We start from the raw sequence: 26,299 nt of genomic DNA, 5'->3' as shown, positions 1-26,299 counted from the left end.
TTATTTTCTCTTGCAAGTTTTCTTTTTTACCAGTATTATTGCGAATGATATGATATGGCCCAACCGTATATAAAAGTTAAAAAAAAAAGTTCCATATCAAGGTGAGTTTTTATTCAAAACATCTTGTCTGCTTGAAACCTGAAGATGAAGAGGGATTTTTCTATGAGTTCAACTCTCAATTCCAGGCTGGGTTCTGTGTGAACAGAACAGAGCAGAACTCGAAAAATGATGTAATGCGAGTGAAATTAAAGTACAGAAAGGATCTAGCCAGTCTCGAAAACGAAATTTGATGGAAAATCTGCAGGGTTGTCTGAGGAGAGTCTAGAAGGATGAGTTGCAAACATTTCCAAGTGAACAAATGGGTGCAGCTCAATAAAACAGAACATTATTAATGCTTTCTTAACGGTTATTTTCAAAAAGTCCTTTTTTTTTTGAGAAAAAAAGCCTGATTGCATTTTCTGATTTAGATGCACCTGAGCTTAGTTTGGCTACTTTGGTTGTATAGAAGTTTTAGGCTATTATTGTTTTATTTACACTGTAAAACATCTGGAGGTGTTTTAAGTTGAAAATGAAAGCTCATCTACTTGAACAAGAACACATTTAATATTCATTTCATTCACAGTATTATTTTAATTTAGGATTTAAATTCACATTTTTAAGTTGAGAATCTAAAACTTGCAAAGTGTCTTTAGTTTAAGTACTAAAGGTTAGACTACATATAGCTGAAATGTTTTACGTTATACCTTTATTTCCTGCTCTTCTGCAGCTGTTTTCAATCTCATTTGCTCACCTGCGTAACGTCAATAAATACTCCGCGGTTCAGTTTCTCCAATATCGGATCCTCTGATGCCCTCACTCTGCTTTTCTGATCATTAAATTCTTTTCCACGGCTCCTAATGTCCTCGTTTCTGCATTTGAATCCCCAACAGCATCAAACCCTGACAGTTTTTCTCTCCTCCTATTAGATTTGTTGTTTTTCCAGGTGATTTATAATGGATAAATGTCAGATTTTAGACAGAAAAATGTTTTGAACTGATGTGAATAAGCTTGTTCACACAATAAATCACTAAGAATCATCACAAAACATCTGCCATCTTAAAGGAATATTTCCACAATTTGGAATTAAGAACAATAGAGTTAAATTCAAATATTTCTACTAGTTAAGATTGTAGGCATGTTGCAATATATCAGTTAATCACATGATAAATTTTGCTCGATATTGTTCGTTTATTGTTTTTCTCTTTTTCTACCAAAAACGGGATGACAAAAGTCTTCACTCTGATGCTTCGGTTTCAACTAGCGATTATTTTGCAAGACGAATGTGTGTACAGACTTCGTAATTAGTTTTGTTTATTTTGGATTTTTAAATGTCTTCCAGTCCCAGTGTTAAATGTTAATTAGAATTTAAAGTTTATTGATCTTTGAGAATGTGTTTTCATTATTACCATTATATTACTTGAATATAGTCTCACAATAACATCTAGGGCAATTTATCGTCCAGTAAAATTTGTTATTGTGACAGAAAAGTGTGTTGTTGTTGACTTGCCATCCAGAAACCACTTTCTGCATTCTTGTTGGTTGTGCACAAAGCTCCACTTCTGCTTTTCAAAGATGTACTGTTGTATAGTTGTGCATCTATTTGCAGCCATTTTTAAGTGCGAGTGTAAACGTTGATTTTGGGGGCGTGGCGTTGTTGTGACAGACCTAGTTAAGTTAAAAAAGTACATTTAATTTCTTACGTTTACACTTTAAGTGTATCATCTGATTTTTTTTCAGTCTTGCTGCTACAAAACTGGTAAATTAAATATTCACACATCCATTCTATATTTACTTGGGTGTCATTAGTGTAAGAATGGCAAAATTTTCCCAGTTTCTGCTCTTTTGTAATCCATATGATCTCTGCAACCATTCACTGCAATGAACAACATAAAAAAGCAAAATCACAATAATATTGGTCTGTATTAGATTAAGATGAACTGCTGTGTTTCACTGCAGCCAGTGTCTGCTAGTAAGAAGATTTTTCATCTTACTTTCCATTGTCATCGGTGTAATGCTGGTATCATGCTAATATTGCTATTTTTTATAAAGAGTAATAGAGAGATTATAAATACGACTTCTCATGACCCGCTCTTCTTTGTGATCATTCCTGTTATCAGTTTTATATCTGTTTAACAAGTGAAGTTCATCGTGACACAAAGGCTGACGTTCTCTTCAGAAAACACTGTGACCTACTCAATAATATTTGGATTACAGGTTCTATTATTTAGAAAATAATTAGATTTTCTGGAATTTGCACATACATTCATCCCAAGGTTGAAAAAGTTTTGAAATCTGAAGGTATTTCAAAGCCTGAATGCTTCTCAGATAATGAGAATTTGAGTGGATATTTGAAGAAGATTAATTTAAACCTTTCATTTCTGTTCAATGCAGTCATACAATATCAGGATAAGTGATATAAACATGGCTTAGAGAGTAGATGTAACTTTTAAAACCAAATATTAGCAGCATTTATGACCAAGTGAAGTATTCATTCAATTAAAATTTTTGACCTGAGTTCTGGTTTGAAGGTGATACAAATAACAGTTTGGATGCCCTGTGCAAACAATATGGTGGGTCTGGTTGCCTTCCAGTGTCAAAAGGGGAGTAATTACCTACTCTTGTTGCATATTAACTTAAGAAAATTAAATCAAATTGAACAGACTACAAGCATTGCAAATACACAAAACAAAAAAACGATGTTAAAATAGTGTTCTTAACGTGACAGTAGCTACAGAGCTCTGTGTTGTGTCAGCGGAGTAGCAGTGCGAGAGAGAGAGAGAAAACGGCAGAGGACGAGTTGAAATCGCGCATAAAATTATGGAAATGTCTAAAAGAAAATCCACCAGCCTGATAAAGGGTCCCAGAAGGCTGATATCTGAAGGCAGTGAACATGAGAGACATATAACCAGCGAACCAGGTTGTGTAAAATATTTGTACAAGCTAATGTCATATGAATGCTGCACAGCTATTGGCTAACTGTTAGCTCCATCTTGATTCCTGCATAATTTGTGCAATAACTATTTATTATGCTGAAAATAAAATCGTGGTCTTCCAAAAATAATGTCCTAAGTAATATTTTTACCTAAAGTGATTTTGGCAAAAAGGAAAAAAAATAAGTAAATCACCACTTTGTTTCTGCCAAAAGATGAATTGTGAAAAAAAAAAACAACCAACAAATCAGCAAAGTGAGGGATTGGTGACCTGTCCAGTGACCTGTCCACTGTGTCCCCTGCCTCTTGCTCCTGACCACTGGAGATGGGTACCAGCACCTCTCAACCTGAAGTGGGATTCTGTCTGCAGCTGGAGAGGAACTGCTTTAGAGCCTACCACAAAAACTGAAAACGCCTGAAATAATTTAATAAAAAACAGGCATAAAAACTTGTAAATTGGAGGCCAGGCGTCACAGTTTTCTCTGCATTTATGTAATATAGTTAAAAGTTGAAATTGTTCATCTGAAATTGTTTGCCCCTGTCATCAGGAAATTTTTGTTCATTAATAAACCTGAAAATTTCAATTCCGATTTGTTTTTTTCTCTTTAAACTGTTTATTCACAATTTTTAATAGATAGAAATGTTAAATAACTATCAAATACTGAAAGCTGAGGTTGTTCTGGAAGAAAGAGGAAAAATTCAGACTCATTGCACATTTTTTGAGAATTTTACAGCCATAAAATCAGAAAAATACCAGGCGGCCCAGTTACAATTATGGTCTTAAGAGGGTTAAAGCAGTGTCACTACATAATACAGTTCTGATTAGCTGCCCCTGTTTTAGATGAAGGTCCTGTGAGATTCACAAAAAATAAAAATAAAAAATGGGGACAAGGCTTCAGCAGACTGCCGCCTCTCAGTGGCATCAACGGCAAAAAGAGAAAACCTTCATCACAGTTTTAGAGAAAAGCATCTGCTGTGAGCCTCGTCATTGGCCAATCTGCTGCAGGTCCAACTTGCAACGACAGACAAGGTCAACTGGGCAATCTGCTTCGTGATCATCGCAGTAATTCACGCCAAAAGTGGATAATCCAGGTCAAATCTCATTCTCACTTCTCAGTTACCGACAGTCATTGCATACTCACTGACGCCTTCCCACGCTCATATGAAATGAAGCATCTTGAGGGGAAAAACTCGACCACTCGTTACGAGAGGCTGATTATCAGCCAGAAATCATCCTTTTGCAGATATGGTGCTTTGCTGATGAATAGGAATCACTTTCTCGTTTATTGATAATGCAATCAAAAGCCTCTCTTTGAACGGACTCTTGAAAATCAAAATTGGGCGTGCTTTGGTTTAAGTGTTGCCCAGCATCGGAGATGATGTGCTGAGACAAGCAGAAGGAGAATCTGACTGTAAAACTTAGTGGATATTCCAGCACATCTCTGCTGCATTACACACAGATAATGAGCTCTCTTTGATCAGTGGAGCATTATTGTTTGAGTGTGTGTGTGTGTGTGTGTGTGTGTGTGTGTGTGTGTGTGTGTGTGTGTGTGTGTGAGAGAGAAACAGAGCCTCATGAATATTCAAGGGAATATATGCAGGAGGATCCCTGAGGAGCTGCATGCTTGTTGTTACAGACGCTGGGGAGGCGTGCGACGCACCTCGTCACCGTCACAACAGTTTGAAATACCACTGGTGCTGTAAGTCACAAAAAGGCCTCCTTAACGGGGACCTGTTGTGCAAAACTCACATTTGTGTACTTCCATTTGGGACTCGACTGCAGCTTCTAAAAATAAAGACAGTTACAAAGTCGGCCATGAAGAACATTTCTAGGATTAGAGGACTAATGTCTCAGTAAGATCTAGAGAAGCTCATCCATGTTTATCTTGAGCCGCATTGATTACTGCAACAGTGCCTTTACTGGTTTCCCCAAACTGCAGCTGATCCAGAACGCTGCTGCTCGCATTCTCACTAAAACCAGGAAGATGGAGCACATTACCCCAGTTCTTGTTTTTGACTTCCTATCCAGAAACCACTTGCTCCATTCGTGTTGGTTGTGCAGGAGGCTCCACTTCTGCTTTTCAAAGATGCGTAGTTTATAGTTGTGCCTTTGTTTGCAGCCATTTTTACAGAGAAGTGTAAATGTTGAATTGGGGGACGTGGCCAGCAGCAGCTTAATTGGTTTTAAAGTGACCAGACCCCCTAAAGAGCTCATAGGCAGAACTGACCAAACTAAAATCTCATTATCTAAGAATAATTTTGTGCAAAAAAATGCAATTAACTTTTTAATAGTTTATAGATGTAACTTGTTCAAGGAAGCATAACAGATCCCCTTTAAATGGCTGAGTACGGGGTGACATGATTAGTTGTAAATGGCTGAAACAGAAGTAGTTGTGTGTGCTAATTACATTTCAAAGTGTAATAATTATGCACGCAAACAGACGGGAAGTGGTGGAAAAATATCTTCGTGTCTCTCGAGTTTCAAAAAATTACCAGACTAATTGTGTGTATTTCTATTTGAAGGAAGAAATGCTTTAATTTGTGTTTTCCTTCTCCTGTTTACTACTTCACCACAGCCGTTACCTAAGGGGTCAGCCACCACAGAGGATTTATCATCTGAGTGCAGCTTCTATTATTTACAAGGCAATAATTATATATAAATAAAAATTAAAGCTGTGTGGAGATAAGTGGCTGTGGTCTGGGAATCGTTTTGTGTAACCTCTGCATCACGCAGCTCAAAGCATAAAGCTGTTTTGTCATGTCTAGTTGTTTCCCATCAAGCTGGCGGAGTAACAAAGGAAGTGGCACAGCTTTGTTTTCCTTCCAGTCCGTCTCCTGGGAAGGTCTGGACCTCTCTTCATCTGTTGCTCAGTGACTTATAGACTAAACCTTTTAACAATTGGGCGGACAGTGACTCATCATTTTTGCTTAATAACCTGAAAAGTTTCACATGAATGAAGATTTCTTCAGGTTTCTACGAATAAAATCTCTGCAAACCAGTCTGGCCCAATGTGAAACCATTGCCCCCTCAAACCCAGTAACTGGTTGTTCTGACAGATAAAACTCACATAATCAAGATGTAAAAGAGTCCTTGCATGAATTGGTAATGATCCTGTTGGATGAATTTTGGACAATTCCTCTTTTCAGAATTGCTTTGACTTGGTCGCATTGAGATTTCGAGTGCAATCCTACTGCCTCAGGTCGTACAACATCAACCCAATCAGATTTAAATCCACTACTCGGCTGTAAAACCTTTCTTTTTTGTGTGTATTAGCTGTTCAGAGGGGGATTTGCTGTTGTGATTGGGATCAGTCAGCGTTTAAGTGTATGAACATAGAAACTGATGGCTTGATTTTCTACATAAATTACATTTTCATCACCTATGGCAACAAACATGACTGTAAGGGATCACTTTTTGAAAATAGTGTTAATTTTACACCAATGGGACACACTTCTTTCGTCAGCCGACAAGATATTTTCTAAAACATTTTTGGGGAAATGGCACATTGTGTACCTGGCTCCACCAGAGGACTCTCAGTTGAGTTTATAATTGGAAAGTGTTGAATCCATTGCTATTCTGTAACAATATCCAAAAGAAACTACATGTAAAAATCTGAAACCATGTCTCACATCTACATTCAGTTAGTCTGAATAAACTGTAGAAACATCTTACTCTTCCTTTACAGCTGCAGATATTTTAGGGTTTTCCTCTTAAAGCTTTACACACAGCCAACACACAGTGTTGGTTATTTGTGTAGGCCAACACAAATAACCCCGGGGAATCTGCAGCTAATTCCTGATTCACACCAATTGGCTACAGCAACTGAATGCAGAACAGCGAACATGAAGCATGATAGACCTTGAACTTTTCTTCACATTTCGTCAGATTACAACCATCCTCTCTGTCCATAGCACTTTCTTTCAAGTGTTTGTACCCTCCTGGGCTTGTGGCAAACTGCATGAAAACATGAGTTTTCTTGTTGTTTTTGTACATCTTTTGTTTTATATTTTTCACCCATGGAGGTTGCCATTTTGTCACCCGATTGGTTGATGACGCGTTTTGGTCCGTTCTCAGTCTACAGAGTGAACACAGGAAGGCTAACCTTACCTGAGTACTTGTTTATCATATTGCATTTGACCGGTGTAATTTTAGATAATGCCACACTGTGTCACTATTGGCTGTAATTTATAAAAAGAAAACATAAAAACCTGACGTGAATCTGCATCGCTTCCCACATAAAAAAAGAAGAGTGCAGTGGGAGGGACCTGGATCTGAACACAACTTCCAATTTGTGCTCTCAACATTTCTCTCAATAAGACTTTGAGTCTTTTATACGAGCAAAACTGACAAAGGCTCTAACAGGTGATCGTTACGATAAGGAGATGAAAATAAATGTGTGCTGCCGTGCTGAGACAGGAAGAGCTGGAAGCCTCTTTGAAATGCTGATGGAGATACACCGCCTCCGGTACCAAATCCACCGATCCAGCGGACTAAGGCCACGCCAAACAGCTGTTACTGGGCCGGACACAGAGCTACAGACGCTGGGAGAAACTTCAAAGATAAGCTGCACTAACGGAGCTATTATTACTGGAAATGCTAACGGAGCTAGAACACCGGTCCTGAATGTGAAACTACTACCGACACCGGAGAAGATCGGACCCTAAACAGCTTTTCCCAAACTGCTGGTATGAAGTACTTACTGGGTCACACAGTCTGACCAGAGGTACGTGTCATTCATCGTTTCATTTAAGAACCTGAAGGCAGCAGCAGCAACAAACACCAGCTCCTACGGTCAACTCCATCTTCTTCCTCCGTTTGGTCCTCCTCATCTTCATCACCTCTTGTGATTTCTACGTTCCCATCGATTTCAATGCGGTCCGGTTCAATTAGAAAAGGCTTAATAACGTTACGCATCACCGTTTTGGCTGGATGGAGCTGGCGCTGTGGGACCTTTAGACATCATTTACCCAGAATGCATATATTTTTATTATATTCAAATGTATAAAAACTAAACAACCTACAGTATTATTTCTGTATTGTTGTCACATCTACAATAAATATCTCTCAAGTAAACAAGGCTCCGAACTTTTTCTTAGTACTGTTTTGCTAGCTGCGTATTCTTGTGCCCTACCAGAAGTCACTCCAAAGCTGCATCTCCACTGGACCAAGACCATCCATCTCCACTTATAATGTGCATTTAATAAGAATTAAATTGCCGGCTGGATAGATGGGGCATGGGCCGTGTGATAATGACAGTTTGACATTTCATGGGTTTGATATGAGGATGACAGGCGCCTGTAAGGCCTAATGGAGCCGTTCCACCAGCATCTGTTAAGAATGCTTCATTGAGTTTACAATTAGGAGAGGCCACGGTTCACTGGAAAGCTGCACGAACACTGGGAGTGGAGGAAAAAAGAAAACCTCAAAAGATTTTCGTTAACACTCGCTGTGAGCAAGAGCTGGAGACTGCGTGTTGTGTGATAAACCTGTCAACGACTCTGTTTCCTTAAAATGTCACACCGGCTGTAATTCCTATTTTTGCTCTAGATAATTAATTATTTTTATTTAAAGTGAAAAATGATGTACTTGTCATGAACTGTAGGGTGTTAATTTAACTCATAAAGTTTCTGTTGATGTTTTGAGCCAGGAACCTTCTACCTTTTAAGAATTGCATCTAAATTTACGAATAAGTTGACGTAGCTTAATTAAGTTTGTGGGTTTTATCTGACGACTTAGTGACTGAATGTATTTTTGGCAGTGTTGTACATGAGTGAAATTCACGCTTTTGACCACTTTGAACCAAATAACGCCTTTTTTAAATGGGGAAACATGAAGTGAAGTGAACTTGGCTAATGTAATTTAACAATCTGAAATCGTTTTTTTGAAGTCCAACATTTAGTCTATGCATCTCTTCTTGCTCTACAGTTTCCTTTTCTGCCTTCAACTTCACTTTGTCAGAATATTAACTGAAAGGTCATTGCTACATCTCTTTATAACTAACATTGGTCTGTTAATCATTTATGGGATGGGAGACACAACAAAGAAGCTGTAGCTGCATCTTATTCACCGCCGCAGGTGAGCAGCCAAAATAGCTTTTTATTTATGTAAGTGAATAGAGACTCAGTCAGGACTTTATTAAAATAGGAACATAACGATCTTTAACCAACAAAATGGCTATCTGGAATTATCTATTGATTTGTTTTTGGCTTCAGAATCAAAGAAAATGTGCAAAAAGTAACAATTTGCAGGAAGTGCTCGACCTTCTCTTGACTTTTTCCATTTAGCCGATATCACTGAGAAGAAGTAATTTTGCCAAAGAGATTTTTCTGCCAGTTAAATTAGCATGATTACCTGATCAAACAGTGAGCGTGAGCGCCTCCAGAAAAATGCTAACGTTGCTGGTCAAGAGCATCCAGATGTGGTACTTTTTTGCCCAGTAGTTTGTAAACAGCAACATTTACAAAGTTTATCCACAAATTGAAAACATTCCCAAAACTTTGGCTCTCAGGTCAAACATTGAAATACTAGGAGAAAACATTAAGTGTTTCTGTTTCTGATATAATAATGTAACTGGAAAACAGTTTTAATGGAGGATTTCTGAAATGATAGCAGATTTATTCAAATGTTGTTTGATCTGAGAAGACTAAAGGTAAAATTTCTTAGCAAGTTGCCTAAATTCCTCTGTATCAGCAATGTGTTTTATTGTCAGATTTGTGACCATTGGTTCATCAGGTGATGTTTACCTTTTACTGGACAATTTCCTCAATCGTTATCAAAGTTTGGACTTCAAAAAAATGATTTCAAACACAGCAGCAAATTTATTAATTATTGTCTGAAATAGGACAAAAATTCAAGACTTTGCAATGAACACATCAAAGTCCAGGTCTCAACCTGACTACAATTCTTCAGTAGCTGTGCAGAAATGTCTGAAAACTAACTGATTGTTTATTTAATTACAGCTGGAGATGATTCTGCAAGTCATTCATTTGAGTCCCTGCAGGAACTATTCACAACTATTCATGCAAATTCACTCGTCATTCACAAATTTTGCACATAATTGACATCTTCACCACTCTTCACGTTTCTACAAATCTGAGCAATCACCTTAACGTTTTTTTAGTATCTCCTTCTTTTCTGACCAATCACTGCAACTCAGCAGGCTGTTGACCAATCACCTCAGCCTCCGTCTAATTTAACTTCCTGTTTCACCATGTCTGCTGAAAGTCGAACCGGCAACATGAAAGCTTGTGCGACGCCAAACGGTACGATTTTCTTCCTTTTGAGATGAGTTCACTGCAAAAACATAAAATCTTACCAAGTATTTAGTTTCTACTGCAAATATCTGAAATGAGACGGAACAAACAAGTAATGTTTCTTCAAGATAGGAGCTTGTTTTAAGTGAATAATTCTATTTTATTTCTTAAACGTACTTGTTCCATCAGCAGATTATTTCACTTGTAACAAGAATTATTGACCTTAATAAAATAAAGCTTAAAATGATAAACTTTTGAAAGAAATCATTAATTTTAGGCTTCAAAAATAAATAAAAAAACACGATTTCTGAGACATACATTACACTGGTTTTCATGGTTTTTCCACCCAATATTGATTTCTGAACTCTGAGTTAAAACATTAGTATTGTTGTTTCTAAATAAATATGAACTTGTTTTCTTTGCATCTTTTTCATAATTTTCTGCAAATAAATACAAAATTTTTGCTTGGAATTTTGGAGACGTAGTTCATAGAAGAAAAGAACAACGTTCATTTTACTCAAACATGAAGCTATAAAGAGTAAAATCTGAGAATCATTTTAAGTGGTCTCTTAATTTTTTTCCAGAGCTGTAGAACAATCTGAGTTAATTTTAAGTTGCCATTTCTGCCCTCTCTTACGCTCTGACGTGTAAAATCTCCGGTTTGAAGGAGGACGTCCTTCTTCAACCTGTTATTTGCTTAACAGGTGATCTGGCGAGTCGGGGAAAGTACAGCACACGCAGCTGCCTCCATTCCCACTCCCCCCCGCTGACACCGAAACCAGTCAAGTGAAACAATCGGGCTGCAGCGTGGTGAAAGCAGAGAGCAAGCACTTCATCTCTCACCTCAAAATCATTATTACCTGATTAAGTGTGATTAAGAGAAGATCATTAGCAGCTGCATGTCCTGTCAGTAATGATTACTGTGACGGGTGCGTTATGCGCGCTGAGCTCATCTGCAGGCTTAGCCACTTTAATGATTAGGGAAGCATTGTTTAGCGGGGCTCCGGGATGAAAGGTTGACTCGTTATCATCTGAGCCGAAAGTCAAAGTGAGGTGAACGTCCCACAAGCGCTTCATAATGAACTAAATTGTTCTACAAGGAGGATGACATTGGCAAAGTTTGAGCTACTATTCTTAAGGCTTGTATACCTGTGTTAGTCGTGTTCAGACTAATGCTAATCATGTCTCTTTGTTCGCTCGGCGTCATCGTAAAGAGGAAAAATTTCCCACTCACCTAATGGGATAAATGTAGGCTAACGCAGGAAGGAGGACTGGAGAAATTATACAATTATGTTGCTGTTAAATGGAACTAAATCTTTTTTTTCCCCAAATTGTCTGGTTTATTGAGGTGGCTTTTGATTTCTACTGAAAGTGCCTGGACTGTTTGTGCTCAGATTTTACCTTTTTAATTTAGTTTAACCAGAAGTTGAGGTCATAAATCCTCAGAGACACTTAAAATACATTTAATTAAACAGAAAATATTTCAGATTAAATGGAATTAGTTATTATTAATAAAAGACTTTGTGGAAAAGGAGTGAAAAGTTAAAATAATTGCTAGAAAAAAACTCAAACTTTGATATTAATGTCAAAAATAAAAAAGGAAAATTGAGTGTGAAAAGTTGAAGGTTTTAGAAATAAAACTGAAATTTTTAGATCAATTTCAGAAATAAGAAAGCAGAACATCCGAGTGTGAAAAGTTAAGAATTTGCTAGAAAAAACTCAAATTTTGATATCAAACTTAAAAAATAAAAAAAGGAAATTTGGGTGTGAAATGTGTTGGAAAAAAATAAAATTTTGAGATCAATCTCAGGAATTTTCTAAAAGACAATAAAAAAGGTAATTTTTGAGTTTGAAAAGTTGAGATATAGAAAAAAACTCAAATTTAAATAAACTTTTGTGCTCATTTTTAATTAAATTCCTTTTTATTTCAGTTTAACTGGAAGGTGAGGACATAAATCCTCAAGGACAATGCATTTAATTAAACAGATAACATTTTCTATTAAGTTGAATTAATTATCATTAACTGTGGAAATAGATGCAAGTATATATTTCTATTTTTTTTACAGCCTCTGATTTGTACGACCTCCGTCACTGAAGATGCAAATATTTAGTAGAAATTAATAAACAGTTTTTCCTTTAGTGGGGGTGAGATGAAGCTGGGGAACATGAGGTTCTGCACAGATATTTTAAAGGTTTGTTTATTTAAAAACTGGAGTCAAAGTGCACAAAACATGTACAAATCACCTGAAATAAACATATTTTATGAATAGGAATAGCTTTTTATCCTGCGAATATTTCCCTAATTAAAATAAAATAATAGGAAACCTTTTAAAGAACTTAGTAAAGTTTAGTGACTTTGGGGGTTTTCCATGTTTTTATGGTTTGACTGAAACCAAAAATAACAACAGGACAATAAAATAGTGTATAAAGAAGTCCCACTTTAACATAAGCTGCAGATGTGTCTATTTTTCCATTTCTGATTAAAAATATGTTTCTATGAGGTTGGGGTCTGAAACTTGCCAAAAAAACATGACTGTTTTATATTACAAGGACATTTCTGAATGTGAAACTGAGATCAATCCAAAAAAAAAAAAAAAGTACATTTTTGAGTTGGAAAAGTTGAAAAGTTTGCTTTAAAAAGAGACAACATTTTTGAGATCAATCTCAAAATGTAAAAAATTGTAAATTTTTGAGTTGGAAAAGTTGAAAAAAAAAATTGCTAGAATTTTTTTTTATATAAATCTCAAAATATTTTTGTTAGAAAGGAAATTTCTGAGTTTGAAAAGTTGGAAGTTTGACTTTTCCAACAAAATTTCCTATTTTTTTCTGTAAACTTTAGTAGAAATTCACTCCTTTTTTCTTGTCTAGTATACTGTTGTAGATTTATTATCATTCCACATTTGAAAAAGAAAAGCTTAAGTAAATAATTTGAGTTTTGCAGATGATCAGTCTCTTATTGGAACTGTTTTACTGCAAACCCATTTTCTCTGGCTTCATTTCTAACATAGGATCTTTAGTTTTGTCTCTTTGACATTTAAACCAGGTTGTATATTTCTACTAAACTTCCTTTTTTTTCCCACCAAATTCTTTCCTGCTTTCACCTTGACCTTAAAACAAAATCCCAGCTGTTGTTTTGACATCTTATTAACTCCCCAAAAAGCTGTGGAGCTTTTAAAAAAACAAAACAAACAAAAACAAATCTGCAGATGTTTCGGGTTTTTATTGATGCTTTTTTGCTGCGCCTCTCTCTTCTTCGGTAGCAGGCATTATTTCTGAACCATGTGATGGTTTTCCCCTCTCAGCTGCTTTGTCTCGACAGTCTATTTATTCCCACACAGATGGGATAAACGGAATCAGCATCTGAAATTGATTTTACTCTCTCACAAAATGTAAATGAACTCTCCGGTGACTTTCAACTTGGAGCCAATGAGAGAAATTTTAGTGTTTTGGCCTTATTTATATTTTGTAATTTTTCTGAAACAAAATAATGCAATGGCATTGAAATGAGATGAAAGTGATACTCAAATGCAATTTGGCTGATATTGAAGAATTTTCTGTCTATTTTAATCACTTTGATAATGTATCTTTGTTTACATGTCTTATGTGTGTTCTATATCACTTTTTGTTTTTTGTTTTTTGTTTGCAGGCTACTTAAAGCTGCAGGATTTAATATTTATAAATAGTTTTATAAAGTAATTAAAAATAGTTACATAATTTAACAAATATGTAAAAATTTTTAACGCATTTGTTGAAACTATCACTTTGTTGTGGCAGTACTGGGAGGAGTTTTTTCACAGATTGTAAATACAGAAATGCACTGCTTGGCCAAAAACAACCAATCAGAGCCAGGGAGCAGTCTTGGAGCTGTCAATCAGGCTCATGTATGTGCAGTGGAGTCACTTTGATCTATAAACTTCATAAAATCACAACCTGTGTTTTGACAAACTTCACATCTATAACATTGTTAAAATAAAACCCTGTTAGATGCTTTGAGCAGATCACGCTTCATCCAAAGCTCCCGTAGCAATTAGTCTCCATGGGCCGCCCCTGATTTGGCATATCAGTGAAATAAAGTGTTCAGTTTATAGCTCCAGTCATGGCAGCGCAACCTGCTGAAATCTGGAGTCATTTTCTCCATTTCTGATTATTTTGAAACTGTCTCAATTCGCACCACAAATCTGGAACAAACCTCCAGAAAACTGCAAAACAGCCGAAACACTGAGTTCCTTTAAATCCAGACTGCATGAGCTGTACTTTTTTAACTAATAAAAGATCACACAATTATTTGCATTACATCAGGCGCCGTTCTGTGACATTCTGTAAGTCCTAAAAAGGCAAAACAAATAATTTGGGTATTGATTTCTGTCTGGATGCAGTTAGTCATTGTTGATTAACTGCTCTGTCATTTTGTGACTTTTTAAAAATGCGTTTTTAATTCTTCGTGTGTACTTTAACTTTCCTGGACGTCGTGATGGTAAAACACAGAGGTTTCTCCAATCGCTGTGATTTTTGAGAGTTACATCCTGGCCTTGGAGAACCGGTGGAAATGGGGGTCATGCAGGCAGCGGCTCTGAACTATTTCCAACATTTCCTCTATCAAACATCGTGCCACCATTACAGTCACTAATGGACCTCATTTTGTCCATTCCGGCGCATATATTTCAGCGCAGTGACTGATGTTACTCCACCTGCTTTTAATACACACCGCAGTCACCTGAAATATGAAAAATGTTTGAAAACTGCAGCAGACGAGGTGCTGCGGGTTGCATGTTTAATGTCGCACATAAAAGCATTCCTTTTAAAGTTTTACTGGTAACGGTGGGATTTATTGCTTCTTTTTTATCATCATCTATCTCTACCCAATACTGCATAGAAATGGTATTGTAGAAAAGCCTTAGCTTTCTTTGCATTGCATACTCAAAGCAACATTTACATTTTGGCCTGTTTTTCTAATGTTTTGCAGCAGAAATGTTGTTTTGTATTTCATTATCGGTTTGGGAGTCATAATTGTAACAAATACCATGAAAATGGAAAATTATAGTAGCTTTTACTGGCAGAATTAGAGCAAATGGACTCTGGTTAAAGAGAGAAAACAAAAATTTACCAAAAAAAAATGTATTCCTGCTTCAAAATATTATTTTTTTTACCATTTGACTTTTATTTTCCAATGCACAGAGCTTTTTGTGGGACTGTAAATAACCATAAGATCATTTTATTTTGTGCCTTTGAGTGTGTTTTAATCTAAAAAATTCAACCAGAATCTGTTTAGTTGAAGATTAGCTCTGTCTACATGTTTGGTATATTTTATTTGATTACATCTTTCTTTGAATGTCAAGATTAATGATTTAGAAAAAAAAATTACAGATTTGTGTTTTAGAAGATTCAGGAACTAATAAGATGAGTAATGTGAATTGCAAGAGATCTTAGTCGTCCCAAGAGAGTCCAGCAACATAAAATAATGTCTGGATTTGTGGATATATGAGGTATTTACGTACTTTTATATAAAAAAATAATATTTATAGCTGAAAATAATTTCTTTTTATTTATTTATTTAAAATTAAATACAAATGTCAGCCACCAATAAAATAGTTTTTGATAGAAATTAAAAATTTTAAAGAATATTTATATAAAAATAATTATATGGGTGGCTGAGAATTATTTGTATTCTTTTAAAAATAAAAACATTTTTATATGTTTATTTATTGAAAAATAAATGAAATAACTTTCAGTCACCAATGTAATTGTTTTCTATAAAAAATATTTTTTACTTTTACATAAAAATAATGTACTGAAGGCTGAAAATTATTTTTTCATTTATTTTTATTTAGTTATTTAAAAATAATTAAACTAAAATAGTTTTCAGCTACCAGTATAATTGGGGTTTTTTTTAATAAATTTTTTATTTTTATTTAAAAATAACATAATTTTCAGCCTCCAAAATAATTTTTTTATACATGTCATTACAATAACAAAGTTTTAATTTAGAAGTTAATTTCCTCCTTCCTTGTTTTTTCCATTTAAATCATCTGACGTTCCCCATAAACATATTGGAAAAAGGGATTGCAGCTCTTTTGCTTCTGTTCTCATTAGTTTGAATAATCTAATTAACTTCGTAAAGTAATGAGCCAAGAATGCTTCAATAATTGTTTTATACTCTGTTTGAAACCCTCTGCTTTGCTTGCATATTTTATTTTCCAGCTGAAACATGGCGATGCTTAGCTTCCAGTTGCTACCAGAATTAGTAGAACAGTGATATATCACAAAACTATTATATGACCAAATTAAACATTTAAACATTGAGTAATAATTTATTTTGACGGCACAAATAATTTCACAATTAGTGAAGCTCATAACAAAAGAAAACATCCAATTTCAGTGAGATTGTCTCCACTCATGAAAATAAACTTTTATTTTTTTTCCAGGGTTGAATAATCCTAAATTATGCAACTGCAACAGAAAATCTGGATGCAGAAGTTTGAATTTATTGGGTTTTATCTCTAATTCAGTCAAATTTTGGTGAATTATTACGAATCTGCTTTGGGTGGTAAGTTCGAACGTCTAACTGTTAAGGTGATTACAGCTTCAGATAAAGACGGCTCTTTTTAGGAACTGCGTGGAAATCTTCCAAACGGTAAGATTACTTTCCAAATTCCTCCCATCAGACACGTTGAGCCCACTGGCCAATTACTCCCTCTCTCAATTAACCCTGCAACCAGCGCCGCCGTGACTCAGCCAGACAAATTTACTTTTTCCCGTCACGTCGACGCAGCTGATGGAAACGGACAGGAAAGCTCTGTGCTTCCGACTGAACCAAATATTGCTGTACAATGCAAACCAACGTCGATGGGATTTACATAATCCGTAAAAGGGAAACTTGCAAAACCTGTTGCGATGTGACACAGACTTAACTGAAAAGAAGCAACAAAAAATAAAAAAGCTTTTGCAGGGAAGTGGATTTAGTTTTAATATAGACTTGTGTTGACAGGTTTGAGATCTCTTAAACAGTTCTTTCACATATTAAACAGTTCAGTTGCCAAAACATGTTTTGAGCGCCATCTCATTCCCAGAGATTCTGAGTTAGAAAGTTATTCAAGCCTTTATATCGACTTGGATCCATTTTTGGACTTTCTTGGTTATCAGGTGTCAAACTTGTGTCCCGTGGGCCAAATTTGAGCCGCCAGAGCTATTTCTGTGGCCCTCTATGGACTCCCTGCATGCTGTTGTTTATATCTGGAAATTTCATGCATACACACAACGCTGATGGGCAAAAAGACGATTCTTAGCTGGACTGCCGCAGTAGAACAAAACCGTTAAAATGAAACGTGACGATGTAATTATTAATTTAGTGCAATGCAACACAGCAAAGGGGGAAAAATAACACAGAAAAACCATTAAAGAACAACTCAAAACCACTTTTTTATCACTGTTTACATCGGCTACGCTACATGTAGACTGGTTGCCATAGCAACTGACAACAATGCCACTTTATGTATCAGGATTCAACACCAAAAAACACTAAAACATTTCCCACACAAATAACAGAACATTCTGTCCGTTACAGTTCTATATTTTTAGCCTTGATGTTTATTTTGCACTTATCAATAAGTGACCGCTGTTGTTGATTAGCTGCCGCTGCTATTAGCTTAGCTAACTCTGTGGTGATTGATTAGCTAATTTAAACACCTTCTCTACAGATAATCTGTCAGATTTTTTTTATTTTGTAGCACAGCACATCTACATGTTACAGTTGTCATTGTCAAGCTAGCATAACTAGCCTACCTCCCTCTCTCACCATTTTTCTCTTAAAACATTTCCTGACATCTCGTTTTCAGAGCAGCAAAGCACTACATCCCTTTCTCTTTTATATATCAGGCGTACATTTAAGATTCCGAGTGTTATATTGACAACTTACCAGCTAAAACGAATGCTAGTCATCATTAGCAAGTAGCGTTTTGCTCTCCAGCAGGGAGATAAGGGCGGAGTCTTGCAAAAAAATAAAAAATAAACAGAACAGCATTAAGACTTGAAAACAACAGTCTGTATATTGTTTTCTTTGTCATGGACTCAGGGAATTGAGTTACTAAAATACATGAGATCTAAATTATTGAATATGACGCATATGATGCATAAATCTCTAGAATTTGAAGAGTGTACTTTCTTTTCGGAGTTTTCCCAAAGGAAAAAAATAGTCCTTGACTTTGTGTATGAAATCCCTCAGCAAATGGCTTATTACCTCAATTTACACTTAGCAGCAAGAAATGAGCCTCCATCACCATTAAAGCTAATCTTTCCCTGTGTGTGGAAATCTTGCTCCTCTCCACCTTCTGACCTAAGATGCTCAATTATTTTTGTCTCACCTCCTATACCACTTACCGTTCCTCTTACAGACTCGCATGCAGTTTTATCCATTTAGCTCATGCTAAGAAGAACCGCATTACTGGGCTGCTCAGGGGCATTTCAGCCGTATCTGAGGTTATTAACGCAAAGTTAGTTGTAGGAATAAAACTTTTCAGCTATAAATGCACATATAAGCAATTATTTTAATTTACTTTGCAATATATAATTAAATGTAGTCATTAAAGCACATATTTTATGTTCTTTTTACTGAGTTCCTTTGAGAAGCAGGGATCTGTTGTAAATGGTTCTTTGTTTTGCGGATGACCAATGAGAATTTAGGCGACTCAGAGGGGAAAAGAGGAATGTTCCTCAGCTCTTCTTATATTACCACCATTTATTTAATAAGCAGACTTTTACTACACCTCTGGCCCAGTTGGTGTTGTGCCTGCAAGTAATCTGGATTGTTAAAAAGCTTTTGGATTTTACATCCTTTAGAAAAACAGATACAGCAAAAATAAAACATCCAATAATGCACTAAAGCTGTTTCCACAAAGGAACATTAATCCCACAAACAATATCTTATTTTTTTTTATTCCCCCCCCCCTCATGTTGAGCACTACCTTAACTTGATCTATGGATTTCATTATCTAATATAGCTCTGTGGATTTAATTTGTTTGCTGAACAGCGGGGCTCATTACTGTCAAATACAGTGTAAATTGTTTTACAGTTGAACCCAGAATGCATCTTTGGTGACCACAAACCATCGTGAATTTTACAGCAGAGAAAGACTGACAGAAATATTTAAGCTCCTGTGTAGTGCAAAAAAACAAAGTTTGCAAGTACAGGAGTAGAGATTAGCAAAGATGTTTCTCTTTGGAAAACTAAGAAAATTTTCCTGGTTTTAAAAATTTTTATTCTTTGTTTTTGATCATCAGACAGGGGGGAAATGAACCACTAAAAGTGCAGTTACCCTAAAGAGTTAAACAATAGAAGATGGACAGAAACATTGAAGCGTAGGGATGTTTAAAGTTTGTGAAGAATAGTGACTATATTTATCTAGCTAACTAGATAGCTGTTGCTAGGTAGCAATTCTTACCTTTCCAGACTGATTTCAGGGTCTTTAGTCGTTTCATTGTGGCCTGCTGTGAAATCTTCTTATTTTACAAAACAAAAGTGAGAATAATTGCATGTAATTCATGTGAAGATCTTGAAAAATGTGTGACATTAATGAGAGTGCATATTTATTCTAGTCTAGCTAGCTCTCTATTGCTAGCTAGTATGTTTTTACCTTTCCAGATGAATTTCAGGGACTTTGGTCATTTCATTGTGAGCTACTGTGAAATATTCTTATTTCATTAAACAAAAGTGAGAATAATTGTGTGTAATTCATTTCAAAATTTTGAAAAATGTGCGACGATCATGGGAGTGTGCATATTTATTCAAGCTGTCGATCGCTAGCTAGTATTTCTTACCTTTCCAGACCAGTTTCAGGGACTTTAGTTTATTGTTTATTGTTACCTACTGTGAAATCTTACTTTACAACATAAAAGTGAGATTAATTGTGAGCAAGCTAGCTAGCTGGTTAGATGAGTGACATTAGCCCAGTGGCTGATCCACAATAAGAATGTCATCAGTATTATATCAGATGAGTCTCTATCATTTTTATTCTTTTACATTATTCTTTACATTTCTGTGCGTCTTCCAGGTGTTGGAGGATTTCAATGCAAAGAGTCGCCTGCTCTGAGATTAGCTGCTCACAGAAAAAGGTTTCACATTTCTCCCGGTTCTGGGCCGATTTCAGGGGCTTTCATCATTTCATTGTGACCCACTGTGAAATCTTCTTATTTTACATAACAAAACTGAGAATCATTGTGTGTAATTCATGTAAATGTAGTTGAAAAATCTTGAAAAATGTGCAACGACCATGTAAATGTTGCTTTTTTATTTTATTCTCCTTTTGTATTTCGGCCCCGTGAAGCATTTACAGCTCCATTAATCAAAACACAGACACCTTGAGGTAGTCGGTGACAGCTGCGCTGCGGCAGACGCAGCGTTACGAAATGAAGCCTTCATTATGACAAAGCACTGTTTGTTAAAGCCATTATGTAAGAAATATCCACGCTGAGGTTCTGGTAATTAATACGGGTCAGGACTGAGGTCAGAAGCTGTACGAGAAATACAGGAAGTGTAAAATCACAACCCATAATTTAGCTCAGTAAAATCCTTTAAGATTTAAATAAATATCTCCTGCCACATTAGCTTAATTTCTGTGTCGATATCAGGTATATATATATATATATATATATATATATATATATATATATACACTGTAAAACATTTGAGTTGCATTTAGTTAAATAAACTTAGAAAGTTTTACATTTTTAACCTCAATATGTGAGTTTGTGAAAGGTAAACTTAGTAGTAAGTTTTGTTAATGTTTTATTAACTTTGTCAAACCTCGAAGAGTTGGATAAACTAGTTTTTAGGTTAACACTTAAAAAAGACACAAGTGGGAACTATTTCCCAGAGTGCTTAGCAGCATGTTTTTGTATCCTGACTGTGTTTTACTAAGAAAAATGTTTATTTTTATGCAATTCGTAGTTTGCAAAGCTTGAGGATAATGTGCTGCTCACACTAAATGTTTCTGAGCTGAATTAATTGTGTTGTTAATAAAATTCATTATCAGGTCAGGAATTTTGTTCATGCAATTTAAAGCAAGAGTTTTAATTATTCCAATATAAAATATGTAGTTTTTTTTTTATCTTACTGAATGAGGATAGTAGAGAAATGTGTGCTCTTTAACTATTTTTTTTTTCTTTTTATTGTGAAATATTTATTTGGTTTAAATTACAGCAATAAGTTAATACTTTCAATTAAAGATTAATGAACTTAAAAATGTATTTTTAGACAACTTTTCTTATTACATAAACTTTAATTTCTGAGTTAAAACCTAAACAAAATTCTTGCTGACTTAAATTGCATTTTCAAGGCAGCAGGTGACTTTCATTTTAATGTTTTACAGTGTACTTAGCAAGCTGATTGTTTAGTTTGAAGCTTGATATTTAGCTCCAAATGAAGCTTTCTTTTCTTTAAAGGTGCATTTACATGAAAAGTCAACCTCAGTCGCTATACATAAATCCATCTTTCATTTTTGTTAGTTTTCTTAACAACCCCACTCAGTTTCTTTATCTGGTGTTGCATGAAAAAATTCAAATATGCATTCTGGGGCCATAAACGAAGGCAAGGCCATGTCTTTCATTGAAAACTCATTGGTGATGCTTTCACAGAGGCAGCACCAGTGATTAAGCAGCAGCTTTAAACTAATGGCTTCAATAATTGATGACATACTCTACATAATAAGCCAACATAGCTTTATGTGTGTGATTTGAAAATGTTATCATTAATTATGACGCTTTAAACCCTAACCCCATATTTTTATGCATTGTTTATTATTTATTAGGGAGTTTATCACATTATAAAACTCAACCTGCTAAACTGTAAACTCTCCAGCGTGTCTGCTAGAGATGCTGCGTTTGGTTTTGCTGAGGAGAAAACACAGCGTAGCGTAATGTGTCTGTTTCCTGAAGGCATCCCTTGAGACACTGCAATTATCCGAGGGTCATGACATCCTCTATCGTCTGCATTGTGACTGACACAATTGCTCATGAAATGATGATGTCATGGTGCGCACAAAGCCACTAAATGCCCAGGGCGACCGCGCGCCTTCATCTCCTCATTTGAATCTGCTTTGTAGGTTCTTTGTGCGGTTCAGAAAATTGTTGCCAAACATTTTCTCCTTCCTGTGGGCAAGAACAATGTGCGATCCTTGCCATGGAGGGGAAAGCATATTTCACACCCATGCACACCTACACATCAAGTGGCACAGATTAGAGACAAGAGGCTTAGGGCATGAAAAGCACAAATAAGATCTTGGAGCATTCCCATAGTGAAGCATGCTCAAGCATCTTAGGTTCCCTTTATTGCCAGCCTCGTATGTTTTCCTGCTGAGCTTTGTGCCGGCTGAAAGCTGGATGACAAATACTGACGGGTGAGGAAAGCAGCGCAGGGCTAGCATGGAAAATGGAGGCGAGCATTATAGTTTTAGCATGTTGATGCAAGCTTTTGTGTTTACTGAAGGAAAACAGGACACATTCCTCACCGAGAGGAGTGTTGTAAGATACATGAGCACCAGGGGAGTCAAACTCGTGCTTGTTTTGGGCCAAATCAACATCATGAACGCTCTTAAAGGGCCGGTTGTGCCAGAATGCATTGATAAAACCTCTTCACAAGCTGTTAAAATAAAATATCAATGCATTATCAAAATTAAATAATATTATTGAACATCATTTCAGTCCCTCCAGGATTTTGTGTTTGTGGTACTAATTTGGAAATATTTGCAATATTTGCGCTTGTAAGCGTCCTGTGTTTGTCTCAGGTCCAGTAGGTTGACTTCACGACAAACACATTCAGGTTCACTGTACTTATTCTGAGAAAAGAGAAAATCAAGTTAGTGGTTAACATTCTGCCCCTAAACATGAAATAAAACAAAATAAATAACCCTAAACAAGCTACAAAGCATTAGCTCCCAATGTGCAGTTGGCAGCAGTTAACATTTCTGACGTTAAACATAGCTAAAATGGATAACTCAATAATAATTAAACAAAGTTTTCAAAACATAGCAAAATTACTCATAAAACACTGCCTAAAATATATGTTAAAATATAATACTCGTAAAAAAACAACAACACAGAGCTGATTCTAATACGTACCGCAGTTACCTACGGCAACAGAGGAGGGGGGAGGGGCGGACCTGTCAGTTACAGGTTACTATGGTAACCACCAACTGCCAGATGGCTCTTCAAGCATTTGGCATGCTGAAGTGAGTGAGTCTTTATTAATGTGGACAAAGCATTTGCAAACGTTTAATAAGTGGTGGGAATATTTTATTACAGTCTACCATTACAGTTTTGCATCTTTATTTTGTTGTTTATACACTTTTTTGCAGAATTAACTGGTCTGAGCAGCACTGAAGGTTTTTCCCTGGAGACATAACCTTCAGAGGTAATGCACTTGCAAAAGAGTCTCGCTCTCTCTTCAGTGTTTGTTTGTTTTTTTCACCCTTCGAATAAAACTGATATATTGTCTGCCTTCTGGCAGAGCTTTACTCTGACCTGTTCAGGAGTGTCTAATTTTGTAAGCTCTCATATTCCACACTGAATATTAATCAACCTCACTGAAGGATTTTCACCTGAACAATGCTTGGTAATGTTTTTTTCCCCACAACACACAAAAACACATATCTTCATATTCTCTTAGAATGAATTGCAGATATGCTATGGAATGCTATATAGAGAAAACATGTTTGAAAGACATGATGTAATCCTCAGATAACCAATATACCAGATTAGTAGATGTCTTTATTGAGCTCATATATCTATTTATTCAATCATTTAGCAGCAAAAATGGGTTTTTGAAGTAACAATATTTTTGTTGGTTACATGATTTTCATTTAAAATGCGCTAATTTTTGATTAATAATGGACCATTCTATTAACGCAATTCAGAATTAGCTTTTTTTATACGATGGAGAGGGGTAATATTTAAAGTCTTCAGGTTTGAGAAGAACAAAGACAAGGTGATTAAACATGATCTTAATTTAATGTGGATTGGGATTTATTAAAGGAAATGTGTAGTATAAAGTGTAAATCATAAAGTTTATTCATTATCTTCCAATGAGAAAAGGCTTTTGTCTAATCTTTGTTGAAAGTGGACTTAACGTAGCTCTCTAAACCAGTGTTTTTCAACCACTGTGCCGCGGCACACTAGTGTACCGTGGGTGATCGTCAGGTGTGCCGTGGAAATTATCCAATTTCACCTACCGTATTTTCCGGACTATAAGCTGCTACTTTTTTCCTACACTTTGAACATGCGGCTTTCCTGTGGATTTTTCTTCAACCACCAGGGGGCTCTTTAACAGGAAGTGAATCATTGGAAGTCAAAATTGGAAATCAAAGAAGAACGCGCTAATTTTCATTTAGAACAAGCACATGCTAGCAGCAGGCATGACGGAGAAATGTTTTCAAACTCGTATATGATGGCGCTCTAAGTTGAGGAGTATCGATCTGGCAGTACAGGAGGGAAATAAAGCCGCTGCACTTGAACTCGGTGTGAACAAAACCGGATTTGGAGACGGAGAACTGCGTCCTTAATAAATCCAGCAGTTATTAGGACGCAGCCCTCTGCTGGATCCTTATGGGAACCGAGAGTGGCAGAAATACCAGTGGCCTGTAGCCCGGTGCGGCTGATATATGTAAGTTTCCGGGGGGGGGCTTCAAAAAATTTGAAGGTACGGTTTATAGTACGGTGCGCTCATAGTCCGGAAAATACGGTAATTGGTCTTAAAAGATTTTTTGAAAACGAATTAATCAACTGCAAATAATGCCATCTTTGAGTGTCTTTGCTGTAGTAGTGACTAGCGGCGTAATCATGTGTTGTGGCACTAAGAATGACTATATATATGTAATATAGGCGGCTACAGAGTATCTTTGTTTACATTTTTGGTTGGTGGTGTGCCTCTTGATTTTTATAATTAAAACAATGTACCTTGGCTCAAAAAGGTTGAAAAACACTGGTCTAAACGACCTTCAAAGTTTTATTTGGAATTTATACTTTTACAATTCAGTAAAAATGAACTTGTTTAAAGTGTGAAAGCTTTGCAGTCTTTCATGCAGAGGCCCCTTCTGTTTGGAAATATTGAACTGCTTAATTGTTTTTAGCAGCCGTGCTTTCATACTCCTGCTTCTCCATTTGTTTTCTCCTAATAACATTCTTATATTTGGATCAATGGACGCCAGGTGTTGTGTTGCAAGCCATTGAAGAAACAGGACAAACAAGTTTCAAAGGAGGATCTTTGAAGAAAGCCGCTTTTTATCAGTGAACAAACTCCCACAACTTCAGTCCAGCGCCCTGAGAAGCTGCTTGCAGCAAGATTCTCAAGCAAAGCACATCCCTGCACATAAATATTCCTACATCAATACTATGTACATCTGAGCTCACTTTGCCTGTGGATTTGTGGCTAATTTAATACTAGAGTTATGCTTTTAGGCATTCAGTTCTCTTTACGATTTGTTTACTGGTGTGTTTTGCTCTCCATTTAAATATTCACTGTTTACAAAGACTTACTGTACAGCATAAATTTTAATTTAATCTGAGAATCAAACACACATTTTGACCGTCTTGATTGAAAACTGTTCTGTTCTCAAACTGTGGTTCCCTTATGCCCCCTGGTGGTCCGCACGGTACTGCATGTAAACGGCCGTTGGTTTGCCGTGACGTCAGCTCAAAGTGCGACGCTACAGCTAGCTCATTAAAGGATTGTTTTTAAAAATAATGGTGGATAAGTGACTTAAAAACGGGCCACTGAAACAACAAGCTGAAGATATGAGTGGAAGGAAAACAAAAGCAGGACTACTTATGATCGGAGGAAACCAAGTTATACCTGCAGAGAGCATTGATGTCGTTCACTAACAACTGGTTTCAGTCTCAGTTGGTGAGAATTTTGTTTTTGTTTTTTACGACTTTTCTTGCTTACAATGTTCTGCTCGCATGTCAACAGCTATCATTTTTATCTTATTAAAAATGAGCCCTAAAATTTTATCAATGCTCTCAACACTTGGTAGTAAAGAGCAACTTATTTTTTGATTATGTGTTTGGCATCATTGGTAAGCTTTCAGAATCTG

At 36.1% G+C, this 26,299-nt stretch overlaps 1 long non-coding RNA gene across 1 annotated transcript; it reads left to right on the top strand.

The window, feature by feature from the left end:
* Positions 1-2,806: 2,806 nt before the first annotated feature.
* Positions 2,807-26,299, top strand: LOC107838419 (uncharacterized). The gene is made up of 3 exons (XR_001664477.1): positions 2,807-2,956; positions 24,254-24,259; positions 26,287-26,299. It is a non-coding gene; the product is annotated as an uncharacterized LOC107838419 (long non-coding RNA).

This window comes from Poecilia formosa, unplaced genomic scaffold (assembly GCF_000485575.1).
Source record: "Poecilia formosa unplaced genomic scaffold, Poecilia_formosa-5.1.2 Scaffold252, whole genome shotgun sequence".
NCBI classification, from domain to species: domain Eukaryota; kingdom Metazoa; phylum Chordata; class Actinopteri; order Cyprinodontiformes; family Poeciliidae; genus Poecilia; species Poecilia formosa.
Note: the sequence above shows the minus strand (reverse complement) of the source record. Positions and strands in the feature narration are given on the sequence as shown.